The sequence below is a fragment of the Eurosta solidaginis genome, chromosome 1, assembly GCF_040869045.1.
Source record: "Eurosta solidaginis isolate ZX-2024a chromosome 1, ASM4086904v1, whole genome shotgun sequence".
In the NCBI taxonomy this organism is placed as follows: Eukaryota; Metazoa; Arthropoda; class Insecta; order Diptera; family Tephritidae; genus Eurosta; species Eurosta solidaginis.
In genome coordinates, this window is record NC_090319.1 from 188,023,766 (window position 1) to 188,041,397 (window position 17,632).

Consider the following 17,632-nt stretch of genomic DNA (forward strand, 5'->3'; position numbering starts at 1 on the left):
ACATTTGAATAGTTATAAAGAGTTAAATTTCGCAATTAGTTTCTTATAACTGGCAGTGATGCGCATCCGTTGATACCACTTTCGACCATATCCGACCAATTTTCGACATGAACAATAAATGGCCTAAACAGTCTTAAACGGAGTAGAAAATATAGTAACGCGCCGGACACGGCGCCGCCACGCCGATATTTTTGACATTCGGCGGCGGCGTGCAAAAAACGACCAAAATCTCGGCGGCGGCGGCGGCGTTTATCGGCGGCGTATATCTCTAGTACACGGGCCCACGGTTTGGCCTATATCTTGAGACCCTAGTCACCCAGGGGTATGCAAATAACCCTATACTAAAGCACTCATCAACAGCTTTCATTTGTTATCCATATTGTATAAAACACTTTCTAGGGGTACCGCGGTCCACGTTTTGGTCTCAATCTCGAGACCCTAGTCACCAATAGGTATGAAAACTACCCTGTGCTAAAGCACTCTTCAACAGCTTTCATTTGTTATCCATATTCTGTAAACACATTCTAGGGGTACCAGCGTCCACGTTTTCGCTTATATCTCGAGACCCTAGTTACCGGCGGGTACGAAAAATACCCCGTATCAAAGTACTCGTAAACAACTTCCATTTGATTGATACCCATATTGTACAAACATATCCCAGAATTACCCAGATCAGGCTAACGTGAATAGCCCATATATTTTACTTTCTCCTTGCGGACGGTGCCGCGGGTAAAGGCTAGTAATATTATAAATGGGAAAGTTTGGATGTTTGTCCAGACGTTTGTCTTTGTGACTCAATCACGCAAGAACGGCTGGACGGCTTTGGATGAGATTTGGCACACATATAGCCAATAGTCTAGAAGGATCTACTACTAATATTTTTTTTTGGAAAGGTGGAGGTCCCCGATCCCTAGCAACAGTTGTAATTTAATTATTGTACTTTTTCGTCTTTGTGACTGAATCACGCCATAACGGCTACACGGATTTTTATGAAATTTGGGACAGAGACAACAGTCAACTGGCGAAACTTTTTCCGAACATGGAAAGGGGGAGAAGGGGTCCCACGACCCCATCGAATAATTACTTTTTAAGAATTTTTACACATTATAACTTTGCGTGTACTGACCTTCACCAATATTACAAACTCAATGGGTTAAATAAGTCGAGGGCTTACAAAGTGAGCAGTGACACCCTCCGTCTCCGCCCGTATCCGCCCGCCCCCTCCCCCCCCCCCCCCAAAAAAAAACCACTCTGGTGCAAAATATATAAATTGTTATAAGTCAATATAAATGTTCTCCTAAATCAATAATTTTTGGTGTCTGGCTCATACAAATCGAAATATAAACAATTTTGAAAAAACGATTGGTGGTGCTATCCGTCTTCTCCCGCCATCCTCCCTCCTTCAATTGTTTTTATTAGCACGCTTTTATTAGCTTTACCTGTATGCTTGTTTGTAACTCTTCATTCGCTTCAAAGCGCCCGCTGCCTTATTAACGTGCTTTTATCATTAATTAGCTTCACCCCATTTGTAATCCCGTCAGGGTCATATCGAGGCCCTTCCGGGATCTTTTCTGGATGGTTTTGGGTATCCGTCTGGGATTCCGTCGGGGTCATTTCAGGATTTTTTCGGGACTATTTCAGGATCATTTTGGGACTCTTCAGGGATCATTTCTGTATAGTTTTCGGGCTCCGTCCGGGATCCCGTCGGGGTTATTTTAAAATTTTTTCGAGACAATTCCGGGATCAATTGGGAATCCTTCTGGGATCATTTCGGGACTATTTCGGCATCATTTGGGGACTCTTCCGCATCATTTCTTGATGGTTTTCGGGATCCGGCCGGCATTCCGTCGGGGTAATTTCGGGACTTTTCCCGGACTATGTCAGAGTCATTTCGGGACCTTTACGGGATCATTTCTGGATAGCTTTCGGGATCCGTCCGGCGGTCCGTCGGGATTATTTCGTGAACTTTACGGGACTATTTCGGGATCATTTTGGGACCCTTCCGGGATAATTTCTGAATGATTTTCGGAACACGTCCGGGATCATGTCGGAGTTATTTCGGAACTTTTCGGGAGCATTTTGGGGGACATTTCTGGATGGTTTTCGTGATCCCGTCGGGGTTATTTCGGCACTATTTCGGGATCATTTCGGGACTCTTCCAGTATAATTTCTGGACGATTTTCGGGATTCGTCCGGGTACCAGTCAGGGTAATTTCGCGACTTTTTCGGGACTATTTCGGGATCATTTTGGGACCCTTACGGGATCATTTGTGGATAGTATTCTTGACGGATCCCGTCGCGATAATTTCGGGATAGTTTTCAAGATACTTCTGGGATCCCGTCGGGGTTATTTCGGAACATTTTCGGCATCTTGCCGAGAGAATTTCTGGATCCCATCAGGGTCGTTTCCGGACTGTTCCGGGATAATTTGGGGACCCTTCCGCCATCATTTCTGGGTAGCTTTTGGGATCCGTCCGGGAACCGGTCCGAGTTATTTCGGAACTTTTCGGAAGCATTTTGTGGTCATTTGGGGATCCTTCCGGGATCATTTCGGGATGGTTTTCGGCACTATTTCGGGATCATTTCGGAACTCTTCCGGTATAATTTCTGGACGATTTTTGGGGTTCGTCCGGGTACCAGTCAGGGTAATTTCGCGACTTTTTCGGGACTATTTGGGGATGATTTTGGGACCTTTACGGAATCATTTCTGGATAGTTTTCGGGATCCGTCCGAATCAGTTAGGGACTTTTTCGCTATCATTTTAGGATCCTTCCGGGATCATTTCCGGGTAGTTTTCGGGATTCATCCGGTATCCCGTCGGGGTAATTTCGGGACTTTTTCTTGACTATGTCAGGGTCATTTCGGAACTTTTATGGGTTCATTTCTGGATGGTTTTCGGGATCCGTCCGACATTCCGTCAGGATCATTTCGGGAATATTTATTTATTTTTTTAATTATTTCAAACACACAAGCTTAAGTTACTTTACAGTGTTTGATCTTAAACTAAATTAAAGTAAGTTGAGCTTAAGTTATTTACAGCAATTATAACAATACAATAAATAAGGGAAAATAACATAGAAGTGGGAGAAGTTTAGGAAGAAAAGGCGTTAATGTAGGGAAAATAGAAGGAAGAGGGAAATGAAGTTGAATAAATGACTATATATGCATGCCTATTTTTTAGAAAAGTAGTGCCGCAGCTCGTTTTTGAAGCGCAGTGGGTTATGTATAGCTTTAATCCTTACAGGCAGGGCGTTCCAAAGGCGGACAGCAAAAACAAAGAACTGGCGCTCAGTTATGAGGTTGGTGTACTTCACATTAAGTAAGTTTAGCGAACGAGGCATTCTGATAAATTGAAGACGTTCCCTGAGGTATTCGGGCTCTTGTGAGACAATGACCTTGTGAAGTAGAGTTAGACATTTTAACTTAAGCAGATAATCAAAGCTCACACAGGCCCACTTGTTTACGCTCTCAAGGTCGGCGGTTAGGAGACTAATACGGCTATTGACGGAAACCGTGGGACAACTTACATATAATTGAACATCATCCGCATAGTCGTGAATATCAAAGTACTTTAATACACTTTGGAGGTCATTTACATATAACACAAAAAGCAGTGGACCAAGAATCGAGCCTTGGGGAGCCCCCTTGCTAATCGGTAAATAATCAGATATATTGTTAGCGGCACATACAGCTTGCGATCGATCGCTAAGTTATGAGAGTAATAAACGTAACGCTGGCGGTGAGAAATTGAACAAGTTTTTGAGCTTCATGGCGAGGATGGTATGGTTGACAGTGTCGAAGGCTTTTGAATAATCCAAAAGCATCAAAAACGTCACCAGGTTTTTATTTATGTTCAGTCTAATATCGTCAGATACCTCAATTACAGCAGTTGTACAGCTGCGGTCTGTTCTAAAGCCAGACTGTGTACAATTAATAAAGGAACTACGACTTAAGAAATAACTTATTTGGAGATGCATTAAACGTTCGAGTACTTTGGACAGAAACGGCAGTATTGCAATGGGCCTCTATTCCCCATTGGTTTTTTTTAATTGGGACTACTTTAACCACCTTCCAACATTGAGGGAAAATAGATGAGGACAGAATAGTATTGAGTGCAAAAGTGACGTATGGTAAAATTTTGGGAAGTATGCACTTAAAAAACTTGGGGTGAATACCAGCTAGGCTAGTAGCATTAGACTTAATACTAAGGACTGACTTAATAACTACACAATCATCAACGTTGGGGAATGAATAACCAGGTAATGAACTATGCACACAATCACTATACCTATCAATATATACGTTACGGTCACAATTAAATAGCTGAAGAAATTTTTCATTCAGCTCAATTACATTTATGTGTTAATCGGTGTCATTGTCCTTAACGCCTATACCAATATCTCGGATGTGCTTCCATGTATTTTTACTCCCTATCGCAGTGCCAAACTGATACACTATTTGAGTTTTTGTGATTTGATAGCGTTGGTGACTTCTCTTCTGTGAGCTTTGAAAATATTATAAGTTTATTCACATTTTAGGCGTTTCCAGTTACGATACGCCTTGTTGCTTTTTTGAATAAGGCCTTTGATATATTTGTTAAACCAAGGGCGCTATCGAGCTTTAGAGGATTTAGTCACGAATTGTACGTATTTTTCATACAGCGAGCAAATATTAGCTTTGAGAAAATTTATTTGGTCATTTGCAGATGTCAATTTATAAACCGACTCCCATAAAACGCTATCTCTACATGAATATGAAGTTGAAGTATATGAGAACTTGAAGTCATATGTCAGAAAAATTAGGTCATGTTTGGAAAAATGCGGGACAGAGAGCTGATCAAAGAGCAGGAGTTTTGACAAGTCGGTTACGAAAAATACGTCCAAAAGAGTGCTGTTTGATTGTGTAAAGTGCGTGGGGTATAATGTGTTCACCGGAAAAGGAGCTAGGGTTTGCATTGCCAAAGATAATTTATTACCAGTAAGCAGGTCACTGTTGAAGTCACCAACTATCACAATATTGTTATAATTAAGGCTAAGATCATAAATTTTATTAATTAAGCTGTCTAAAGCAATGTGTTTATTCGGTCTGTAAACGCATCCTATGAGTATTTTCGAAAGCTTAGAATCGATATCGATGAAAATATACTCCATTAAGTTAGATGGCTCTGCTGTGCATTTGATTTTACAAGACAAGCCATGTTTTACAAACATTGCGACTCCACCCCCACGTCCAGCTGTATCTGCGCGAAAAAGCTTATTCCTATCAATATGCAGCAAAGTATCACTATGTCAAGCAGAAAGTCAAGTCTCTGAGACACATACAATATCAACGTCGGACGATTCAAAAATATGTCTAAACTCATCTACTTTATTTCGAAGGCTCTGAACATTAAGGTGATAGATTTTTAACCATTTTTTTGCTTACCTAGTATTCGGATCATGTTATGTGCGCTGGCATAAGCTTTAGAACAAATGCTGTTACAGCCCAGAACAATAAGCACTGCGCTTTCATATCAAACAAGCGTTCATACATGCGCAACATACAGATATACATATTTAAAGAAGATAAAAGAGAAAATGTAAATGTAGAAGTAGAGATGGATTAAAAGCAGGAAAAACGGGAAAGCCGAAGATGTGAAGGTATAGGGACAACGAAAACATAAATAAGTGAATTTTCAAAAGCTAAAAACTAGTATAAAGAGAAAATCAATAAATGTGTTGAGAGCGGGATACTCTTACTTATGCTGTATAATAGCCGTGTTTTTAAGCTATTGCATAGATTTTATCGCGGGCTTGGCGACTAAATCAAAAAAAACCGTAACGGATATTTGTCAAAAAAGATCTGAGAAGGCCCGAAAAGGCTTGAAAAGGTTCGTAAAGGTTCGGTGTTAGCAACAGGCCAAATACATAAAATTGGATCTCTATCATAAACAGCGGTGGGCACCACTACATTTACACGGTTACCAAATTGAGAATGTGTTAGTAAACACGAACGCGTAGCGAGCACGAAAGCAAAATCAATTATTTATTTAGTTTGATTTCAATGCTTTAACGGTGAACACGTGTCAGACGCGCTCTTGGGTACTATGTTTTAAGCGCGCGTGCGACACCTCCTCACCGTACGACCATCGAAATCAAACTAAAAGAGCTGTCGTTTATTTTCACGAAGTAGCCATTGTGCTATCGCTTATCATATACATATATGGTCGCTTACAAGCCAACCTAATAAAACCGCACTACGTTTTTTTAAAGTTAAAAATAAAGTTAAAGTTAAAATGAAAGTTAAAGTTAAAGTTAAAGTTAAAGTTGAGGTTAAAGTTAAAGTTAAAGTTAAAGTCAAAGTTAAAGTTAAAGTTGAAGTTAAATTTAAAGTTAAAGTTACAGTTAAAGTTAAAGTTAAAGTTAAAGTTTAAGTTAAAGTTAAAATTAAAGTTAAAGTTAAAGCTAAAGTTAAAGTTAAAGTTAAAGTTAAAGCTAAAGTTAAAGTTAAAGTTAAAGTTAAAGTTAAAGTGAATGTTAAAGTTAAAGTTAAAAATAAAGTTAAAGTTAAAGTAAAAGTTAAATATTAACTTCTCATTTATTCAATAAAAGTAAAAAATTTGTTTTCTTATCGGTCACCACGCTTAAAAAGGTTAACTTGAATTAATATCAAAGACAAAACTTGAATTAATGTCAAAGAAAACAAAACGTTGCATAAATATTATAATTGCATAAGTTGATAATATGCAATAGCTTTACCGCGGCAGTCCCCGAGTTCCACACGTCCTTTTTTTTACATGCGTTTCGTTTGCGCGTGAAAAAAAACGCGTATCCTCGCTTAGATAATGCCTAGTAGACCCATCTAGCGGCAGTGGTTAAACAACTAGCTACAGCTGCAGGGTGTACCGAAAAGCGGAGACACAACCCTTTGTTGTATTTCTGTGTATAACATATAGCTGAATCAGTTGTGATAAATAGTGGACGCGCATAGAATACATGGAATTAGTGCAGAGGGTGAAACATGGGCACATATTTCAGTTGCATCTGAGTATAATACGTATTGAAATTTTGTAGTACTAATTTCAGAGGTGTATTTAAAGTTTGTCGCTTAGCAGTCCATATAAAGTTTAAGCGTAAACGTGTATAGACGTGAAAAAACACAGCTAATATATATGTGACCCGGTCTATAAAAAGGTGGCTTATGACTCAAAAAACAATTGTTAGCAGCTGTTTCTCGCAATTTCTTTTTTGAGCCATAAGCCACCTTTTCATAGACCGGGTCACATATACGTATGTATGTAAGTGATTTATTTTGCTGTTGCGCTCATTAAAGTATTCACATCGGATCTGGTACGTACTAATTGCGGCTCTTCATTGGGTTTAAGTCTGATGAAAACTTTTCCTCTTACAGAGAAAGCCGACTTTAAGGGTTTTTTTCTTCGAGCTCAGAGGCGTACGACATAACTTCGGGTGTCATTTGGGGCAAACTCTCGTGCAAATATACACTGCCATATCCGGGCTGATCGATGTCAGAGAGTATGAGCGATCTTTTGTGTGATTTGCAGAGTGCGGAAATTGATTTTAATAGCTGATTCCTCTTGTGCGAAGAGCAAAATTTTATTATAATGGGGGCATGTTTTTTTTTGCCCATTTTCACTCGAGATACACGCATCGCGCAGCGGGGGTGCTTTGTGCAGCGCTGTACTACATAGTTTGGCGAATATGTCAGACAGATTTTCGTTTATGACTATGTCCGTGGCGACTGCGCTGCTTTGTAGCTCTGCGACCTTTGCTCGCATACTTGGTAATTCATTCGGTAGAGTATTAACCTCGGTGCAAGAGTTCTCAACCGCAGTTACTCTTGACTCTATCGCAGTTACGAAAAGTCTTATATTAACAATTTCACCGGCTAACTCCCAGATTTTTTGCATCACTCTTTCCTCAGAACTCTTAATTACCGCAGTCAGCTCTTATATGATTGAGCTTCTCTGCCCTTCAATTGAAGTTCCCGTTTTGGTCACAGTAGATTGAGGTTGGCGGTGATACAGCCTTGTGTTTTGGGTTACTTCGGTTCAATTACATGGTTAGTGGGTCAAATATATAGAAATTAAGATCCAATGGTGAAAAAACGACACTATTTCACACGCGCTGTTTTTTATGACACCGGTGGTAATTTTTATGTCCAAATAATACGTTTAATGTGGAAAACTCGGAAGCACAGCAAAAACACGTCTTACTCGTACAACATAACACACTATAATTCGGGATCATTTTGGGACCCTTCGTTGATAATTTCTGAATTATTTTCGGTATACCTCCGGGATCCCGTCGGAGTTATTTTGGGACTTTTCTGGGATTATTTGGGGATCCTTCCGGTATTATTTCTGGATGGCTTTCGGGTTCCCGTCAGGGTCATTTCGGGACTATTTCGGGATAACTTCTGTATAGTTTTCGGGATCCCTTTAGGGTAATTTCGGGATTATTTGGGGCCTTCAGGGATCCTTTTTGGACGATTTACGGAATCCCGTTGGGGTCATTTCGGGATTATGTGGGGACTTTCCGGTAGAATATCTGGATGATTTTCGGGATCCGTCCGGGTACCCGTTAGGGGTATTTCGGGAATTTTTCGAGATCATATCTGCATTTTTTTCGGGGTCCATCTGTGATCCCGTCGGGGTTAGGTTAGGTTGCAGTGGCCGGTCCATGAGGACAGAACATAGACTGAGTGAGTCCGTAGTGATACCACAAGTTCGTTTTAACGACCAAACTGAAAACCTCTATCAAAAACCAGGACCTATGTTATAAAATTACTCCATCCTCTTGCCAAATGATAGAAGCTTCCTAGGACGAATTACTTTTTGTGTGTTAACAAGCATGCGTACGTACGTCCTACCTCATTGATTTTTCATCAGCAACTAAATCACTGACAGTGCACGGACTTTTAAAAAGATAATGTTGGTAGACGAAAAATTAAAATAGTGGTAGAAGTTGGCAGATTTTTTTTTCCAAGAAAAAAATAGGTACAGTTTATATTTGTACAAAACAATTCTTATTTTATTGTAAAACAAATAAAGCACCCCTGCTAGACAGCTATCAGTCATTTGAGGCATCGATTGACAGATATGGCTGATGAAATTTACATCGCAGCGTAAAGCAAAGTTTCTATCAGGTTGTTAGAAGCGGCATGACAAACCTGATGTACACATTCTCTATACGTGTATGCACACACATTCATACCATGGTTTTCCATACGAATAAAAGGAAAAATGTATACGAGTGTATTAGTGATGGCAACAATTCTGTTAATGTGTTGGAGTTTCCGTCAGCTCTGTCTAGCAGGGACATGTCACGGAAATAACACTTAAAAAAAAAACATGTAAACAAAACAAAAAAATACATGTAAATTTGTATATACAAAGCTTATGCCTAAATGATACTTGCTTGCTGTATTTCGAACTTGAAATACTGACGAAAATTTCCGAAACGTCTAATTATAACAACATTTTTCCAATGTACCAAGAATACTGCCACAAAATAACCGACTTTGGTATTTACTTAAACCTTTTTTTATTTTCGTTTAAAATTATTCACAAAAAAACTGATGAAAATAGCGCAGGGAAATATTTGCGTGCTCATTTACCACATTTATTTCATAAACAAATTTATTTCTTGTTTGAATTCGTACACAAAGTTTTCAAAATAAAAACCCAAATAAATGGAATCTTCATTTGAAATAGCAATGGCAAAAGTATTTGGTTTCAATGCGAAATGTTGAAATGTTGGTAGATTTTTGGGCTCTGGTGGTAGAAGTGGTAGAAAATGAAAATGGGCTAAAAAGTTGGTAGATCTACCAATAAAGTGGTAAAGTCGGTGCACTGACCACAGATGACCTGATACGAAACATTCATTCTCTCTCAATTCGCTTCCAGGAATTGGTCTTGAAATCAGCTGTCTGTTCATTCAATTGTAAACAAAAGTTCATTCGTTTCCAAGAACGGGTCTTGAAACATAAGATGGCTATAGAGTTGCCTAAAATACGCAAAAAAAACTCCAAGAAATCCTTCGGTTTCATTATTTTCAAATAAATCAGCAAGTAAGCTGATTAAAACTTATTAAAACTTATAAAAAAGGCAAAGTTTTGTAGAAATATTTTGTGGTATTGTGGTAGATTAGTGCTTTGCTGCTCTGGCACCGCCATAAGATAACATGAACGGCTAGCCCCTTTTTTCACTTTGATGTGACCAAAACGTTTATGTGCATATATCTACAAACAATAAAAAACACAAAAAATGTATAAAAAATTACGAAATTAGATCACTTGGTGAAGTATCTGCGTTATCGTCCGCAAAAGGCTGTTAACTAAACATATTGCGTTAACCTATACGTATATCTACAATTTATCTCAGCTGTCAAAAATGGAATGTCGCAACGCGCCACAAAAACATGCCCTTCTCCATCCATTTACATCAATGCGAAGGTTAAGAAGCCAACTTTTTCAATAATCGAAAGTCGCTACCAAAACCCGTTTCGTGTGCAGCCCTTCGATGAAAGGTGTTGTCACAGAAAAATTTTGCACGGGTGAAAGAGAGATATTTTTTCTTCGGGTTTGTAATCCTGACATCAATTAGAGTTTTTTGATATTCGAGTGGACAATTTTGAGCAAATTTTCGGTGAAAATCATAAATTATACCTTTACTATGTAAAATATCCCAAAGTTATTCTGAAATGCCCAAATTTAATTTTGAGTATGATGCATCTATGGCCAATATTATAAAAAATGCACATTTTCACGCGCGAGAAGTTTCATATCTGGTCATCAGTGAACTAAACCACCACCAATAAGATGATTTTAGTTTCACTCACACAGCCACAGTTTGAACTTCGGTTATCCGTGTGGTGGTGGTTTATACACAACTTCGTGCTGTCTTAAGCTGGAGACATTGGTGCTTTATCGGTAACCGTATCGGTAACCTTTTAACAGCTGATTCGACCAACCTTATGAGAATCAATGCAATCAATTATTGGTGCCGCTAAGATCGTAACCGTATCGTAGCCAACCAATTGGGTTTTGGTTTACCGTCGAAACGATAAACAGCTGATTACGTTAGGGATACGGATACAGCGATACGAAATACGGCACCAATGACTCCCGCTTTACAAATCCTCTCTTTATAAGCATTCAACGAAGCAATAGCTTTCGACGGCACATCGTCGCCATGAACCATTGGTGGGCAAATTGAAACGTAAGGGTGTATTGGTAAACGGGAGAGTAATTGCGCTACAGTTGTGTAAAAAAGAAATGTGCTTAAAAAAAATGGGACACTCAGCTATGCGAAACCGTTTTTTGTTTTTTAACTTTTAGGGCTGATCTTGAATTTTTATCGTCTTTTCATCTTATACGTTTGTAAATTTTTATGAGTTATATAGTTGCTTTTATTAAATTATTCAGCTTTATTATATCAGAAAAGCTGAAAATTATTAAACATATCGGCTAACATTACAGTTATTTCCATCCTGCCAAAGATTTCATCAGATATCTTTGTATTATATATACTCTCCCGAGCTGAGAATCGAACTAGAGTCATCAAATTTCGAATCTCGCGCGACGTCGTAGCCTCATTGTAGGCGGAATGGAAATAACTGTAATGTCAGCCGGTATGTTTAATTTTTTTCAGCTTTTCTGCATAATAATTTAATAAAAACAAAATTTACAAATATTAAGGACTGATTATTTAAGAAAATTGATATAACCGGGTTCTGGAGAAATTCAGTTTGAAAATAAGATTTTTATCTAAATAAAAATGAACTAGTTTGGCTTACTCTAAGGTTTTTTGTTAAAATGAAATCGTGTTTTGATTTCATATCAGAAAAAATGTGATCACAAAAGAAAGTTCAAGCAAAAAATGATAAAAGCTTGAATGAAATTTCTTTGAGCTGAGGATAAAATGAGCTATCAAAGTTCCTCCAGAACTCGGTAATATTATTTTTCTCAATAAATGATATTTCAATCCTAAGAATTATTATTTCTGATGGTACTTCAAACCGACATTGGCTTACGTTACATTTTAAAGGATTTTCAAATATATCAATGAAATGTTGTATTTTTCGGAAGTCTTCAGATCTGTTAAAAAAAAATTCCAATAAATCAGCGTGCCTAGTTTGGAAGCAAGAGAGAGCTGGTGTATTATGCAATGAAAATAATTAAGCTAAATATTATGCTTTTCCAACTGCCCTACGAAACCTTCCGTTTTACCAATCATTACGTTGGCCTCATCCGTACATACGCCAGCAAACTTGCTAACGTCCACCTCAGAAATTAATTTTTGGCAAAATGTGTCAAATATCAACTTACCAGTTAAATTTCCATGAAGTTTCTAATGAAAATATTGATACGAAAATTATGTAGTTGGAATCTACACATCGAACACAAATTACCATTTGACATAATTCGTTTATATCAGTGCTTTCATCGAAGCATATGGAACAAAATGTGCAGTCATGAACTCTTTTTTTGTTGCTATTTCAAAAGATGTGTCTATTTGGTCTACATTTGGTGTTATAATTCTGGATTATAGAGGCATTTTTTCAAAGAAAATTTTGAGTGGGCTGCTAAGTTTGTGTAACACTTTTAAAAACAGTTCTTTAAATTGATTATGTTTGTCAGATCCTTTTTTAATTCAGTTTCTACATTTCTATAATTTTTTTGCCCTTCTTTTTCAACTTGTGAAATCCACACCTTAAACTTTTGCAAAAGAGCAATTTTTTTCCAAAAAAAATATCATCTTCTACACCCTTATATTATAGAGCGTAACACAAGACACATTGTGCGTTACCAAAGGCACCTGAATCACAAAAAAGTTTTTGTTATTAATTTTTAATCGCGGACAAACTTCTATCTCATTAAACGTAAACAACTAAGCGACTGTCTTGTTACCTTGTTGCTGTCTGTGAATCCACTGATATGAAAATTATGTTTTTACGCCACTGTGGCACAATTGCTTTTCCGCTCTCAACAACGACTGAAATGAAGAGCGTAAGAATGTGTGTGATGAGCATACTACTAATGTGAGTAAGCTTTGCCCATCTATGGCCATAGAGGAGGCATTGGCAAAGTCAAAATGCAATTGTGTTAGTGAGAGCGCGATAATCGCGCACATCACTTGATGCATCGGTTTGCGTAGCACTGATGACCTGATATGAAACTTCTCTTTCTCTGATAGCGCGTGAAAATGTGCATTTTTTATAATATTGGCTATAGATGCCATTATGCTCAAAATCAAATTTGGGCATTTCAGAATAACTTTGGGGTATTTTACATGGTAAAGGTTTAATTTATGATTTTCACCAAAAATTTGCTCAAAATTGTCCATTGGAATATCAAAAAACTCGAATTGATGTCAGGATTACAAACCCGAAGAAAGACTAACTCATTTCACCCGTGCAAAATTTATCTGTGACAACACCTTTCATCGAAGGGTTGCACACGAAACGGGTTTTGGTAGCGACTTTCGATTGTTGAAAAAGTTGGCTTCTTATCCTTCGTATTAAGTGGATGAATAAAGACCATGTTTTTGTGGCGCGTTGCGACATTCCATTTTTGACAGCTGAGATAAATTGTAGGTATACGTATAGGTTAACGTAACATGTTTAATTAACAGCCTTTTGCGGACGACAATGCAGATACTTCACCAAATGATCTAATTTCGTAATTTTTTATAAATTTTTTTTCGTTTTTTATTGTATGTGGATATATGTACATAAACGTTTTGTCGCATCAAAGTAAAAAGGGGGCTAGCCGTTCATTGTTATTTTATGACGGTGCCAGAGCAACAAAGCAAAGCGACGCAATCGAAATATATTAATTCATATTTTTTTACTTATCTACCACAAAATATTTCTACAAAACTTTGCCTGATTTATAAATTTTAATAAGTTTTTATCAGCTTACTTGCTAATTTATTTGAAAATAATTAAACCGAACAAATTTCTTGCAGTTTTGTTTTGCGTATTTTAGGCAACCCTATAGCCATCTGATGTTCAAGACCCATTCTTGAAAACGAATAAACTTTTGTTTACAATCGAATGAACATTTGTTTACTATCGAATAAACTTCAAGACCCAATCCTGGAAACGACTTGAGAGATAATGAATGTTTCGTATAAGGTCATCAGTGCTTATTAGCAAGCAACAAGCAAAGATCGCTTGTTATTATATTTTCAATGCGCACAATGGCAAGGAAAAGGTTTAAGCGGCAATTACCCACCGACGTGTGCCGTACGTACGGACGTTTGTCGTACGAAACACGTTTGACCGAACCCTCAAGCCCGCAGGAATCAATGTGTGCGTCTGTGTACATGTACATAACATATTTGTGTGTGTGTTGTTTACAGATAAGCACTGTTGCCATTGACCATTTTACATGCATACTTATGCAAACATCAACTTTTTCCAATTTAATTTTTGATGTTGTATAAGGCTGGAATTAATATTAAATAAATATAAATAGATTACATATTTATAATCTGCACTTTTACATAATTATTTCGAATTATTTTGACAACTTCTCAAACTTTAATTAGGTGTTTTTTTGGCATGAAACTGCAAACGGTCAAAAATTAGCGCACAAAAGTTACTTGGCAACTCTGTCTAGTGAGAGAGCTATCAGCTGACACGTTCTTACGGAAAAAATCAAAATTGTTTTGATTTCTACGTTCCGGGCTACGTACGTACGGGCGTTGCACGTCGGTGAGTTTTCGTTTACATTGCACACTTATAAGATAGGTCGTGTCAGCTGACACGTTTTTGGTACGTACGTTCGTGAGTAATGCGGCAGTTACCCACCGACGTGTGCCGTACGTAAGGACGGTTGTCGTACGAAGCACGTTTGACCGAACTCTCAAGCCCGTAGGAATCAATGTGTGCGTCTGTGTACATGTACATAACATATTTGTGTGTGTATTGTTTACAGATAAGCACTGTTGCCATTGACCATTTTATATGTAAGCTTATGGAAACATCAACTTTTTCCAATTTAATTTTTGATATTGTAAAAGGCCGGAATACATATTAATAAAGTATAAATAGATTAAATATTTATATTCAGAACTTTTACATAATTATTTCGAAATATTTTCACAATTTTTCAAACTTTAATTTGGTGTTTTTGCATAAAACTGCAAACGGTCAAAAATTAGGGCACACAAGTTTACTAGGCAACTCTGTCTAGTGAGAGAGCGATCAGCTGACACGTTCTTACGGAAAAAATCTAAATTGTTTTGATTTCTACGTTCCGGGCTACGTACGTACGGGCGTTGCACGTCGGTGAGTTTTCGTTTACATTGCACACTCATAAGATAGATCGTGTCAGCTGACACGTTTTTGGTACGTACGTTCGTGAGTAACTGCCGCATAACTGCCGCATCATACAATAAAATACATTGTATTTGCAAAAAAGGGTTGGTCAACATTAAATATTTTTCGCTTGTGCGCATTGAAAAAACTAACAAATGATCTTTGCTTGTTGCTTGCCAATAACATTCGTCAACATAGCGAGCGACGAACACAATCGATGTTACTGCGCCAAATGCTCAGCGACAACTAAATTAAAGAGAATAAGAATACGTGTGAATTGAGTCTGCACAATTGTGCCATTATTTGCCGATGGCTGCTCTATATCAGTCATGGGAATTTTGGAAATGCAGATGTGTTAGTGAGAGCGCGATAATCGCGCACATCACTTGATGCATCGGCTTGCTTAGTTCATTCGCTTGTTACTGATATGAAACTTCTCGCTCTCGGAGAGCGCGTGAAAATATGCATTTTCTACATGGCGGAATCTTACAAGGTGGCAGCGTGTTGACATACCTACAAACATAAATAAAAATTTCATGTACTTTGTTTTTGTAAATTCGATGGACAAATGTCAAAATCGTACTGCGCCGAAAGTTGATGTATAAAATCAAATAAAAAAGTTTATAATCAGCTGTCGCATGCTGCCACCTTGAATCGTTCCGCCATGATTTTTTATAATATTGTCCATAGATGCCATTGTGCTCAAAATCAAATTTGGGCATTTCAGAATAACTTTGGGGTATTTTACATGGTAAAGGTTTAATTTATGATTTTCATCGAGAATTTACTCAAGATTGTCAAATGGGATATCAAAAAACTCGAATTTTTGTCAGGATTACAAATCCGATGAAAAAAATAACTCTTTTTCACCAGTGGCAAATTTATCAGTGACAACAGCTTTCATCTAAGGGCTGCAAACGAAACGGGTTTTGGTAGCAACTTTCGATTGATATAAAAGTTAGCTTCTTAGTCTTCGCATTGGTGTAAATGGTTTATGCAGCCATGTTTTTTGTGGAGCGTTGCGACATTCCATTTTTGACAGCTGAGATAAATTGTAGGTATACGTATAGGTTAACGCAACATGTCTAATTAATAGCCTTTTGCGGACGACAACGCAGATACTTCACCAAGTGATCTAATTTCGTAATTTTTTAAACATTTTTTGCGTATGTGGATACACATATGTATGTACATAAACGTTTTGGTCGCATCAAAGTGAAAAAAGGGGCCAACCGTTCATTGTTATCTTATGGCGGTGCCAGAGAACAAAGCAATCGAAATATATTATTTCATATTTTTTCACTTATCTACCACAAAATATTTCTACAAAACTTTGCCTTTTTTATAAATTTTAATAAGTTTTTATCAGCTTACTTGCTGATTTATTTGAAAATAATGAAACTGAACGGATTTCTTTGAGTTTTTTTTGCGTATTTTAAGCAACTCTATAGGCATCTGATTTCAAGACCCATTCTTGGAAACGAATGAACTTTTGTTTACAATGGAATGAACAGACTCGTTTGTTATTATATTTTTAATGCGCAAAATGGGAAGCAAAAGGTTTATACAATTAAATACATTGTATTTGCGCAAAATGGTTGGTCAACATCAAATATTTTTCGCTTGTGCGCATTGAAAACATTAACAACGATCTTTGCTTGTTGCTTGCTAATAACATTCGTCAACATTGCGAGCGACGCACACACTCGATGCTGCTGCGCCAAATGCTCAGTGACTACTAAACTAAAGAGAATAAGAATACGTGTGAATTGAATGTGCACAATTGTGCCACTAAATCCCGATGCCTGCTCTATATTGATTTGTGTGTTATGTAGATCTGGTTATGTAAATTTCCTTTTTTCACTGCGAATAAGAAGCTTTATTTTTGTCAACTCGGTCTCAGTTTTACATATTTACGTTTGTTTGTTTAATGGTGTGTTCAATTTATACTTAGGTCAGGTTGAACTGGCCAGTCCATGAGGACCTCACATAGACTGAATGAGTCCGTAGTGTTTGTTTTGACAACCAAACTGATAAACCCTATCAAAAACTGTGAACTATGGTATAAAATAACTCCGTCCTCTTTTCAAATACTAGTAGCTTTTTAGAACTTAAGCCATTTGCTGCTTCTAGATCTGACAGCTGTATCACTCCTAAAAGCTGGAGTCTTAGCCTGGGAAGCGCAGGGCACGAGTAGAGAACGTGCGCGGTCGTTTCCTCCTTCAACCCGCACTTCCTACATCTGCTATCACTGACCAAGCCTAATTTAAAGGCTTGTGACGCCCGAAGGTAATGTCCAGTCA

At 37.7% G+C, this 17,632-nt stretch overlaps 2 protein-coding genes across 4 annotated transcripts in view; both read right to left on the reverse strand.

Moving 5' to 3' along the window:
- Positions 1–12,916, reverse strand: part of LOC137236955 (uncharacterized) — a 151,026-nt gene extending 138,110 nt beyond the window's left edge. Inside the window, exon 1 of the mRNA XM_067760040.1 lies at positions 12,331–12,916. The gene's annotated coding sequence lies outside the window, so the exon portion shown is untranslated. The remainder of the gene's footprint in view (positions 1–12,330) is intronic.
- LOC137236957 (protein anoxia up-regulated-like) overlaps positions 1–17,632 on the reverse strand; it is a 1,647,042-nt gene that overhangs the window by 1,177,017 nt on the left and 452,393 nt on the right. The window lies entirely within an intron of this gene.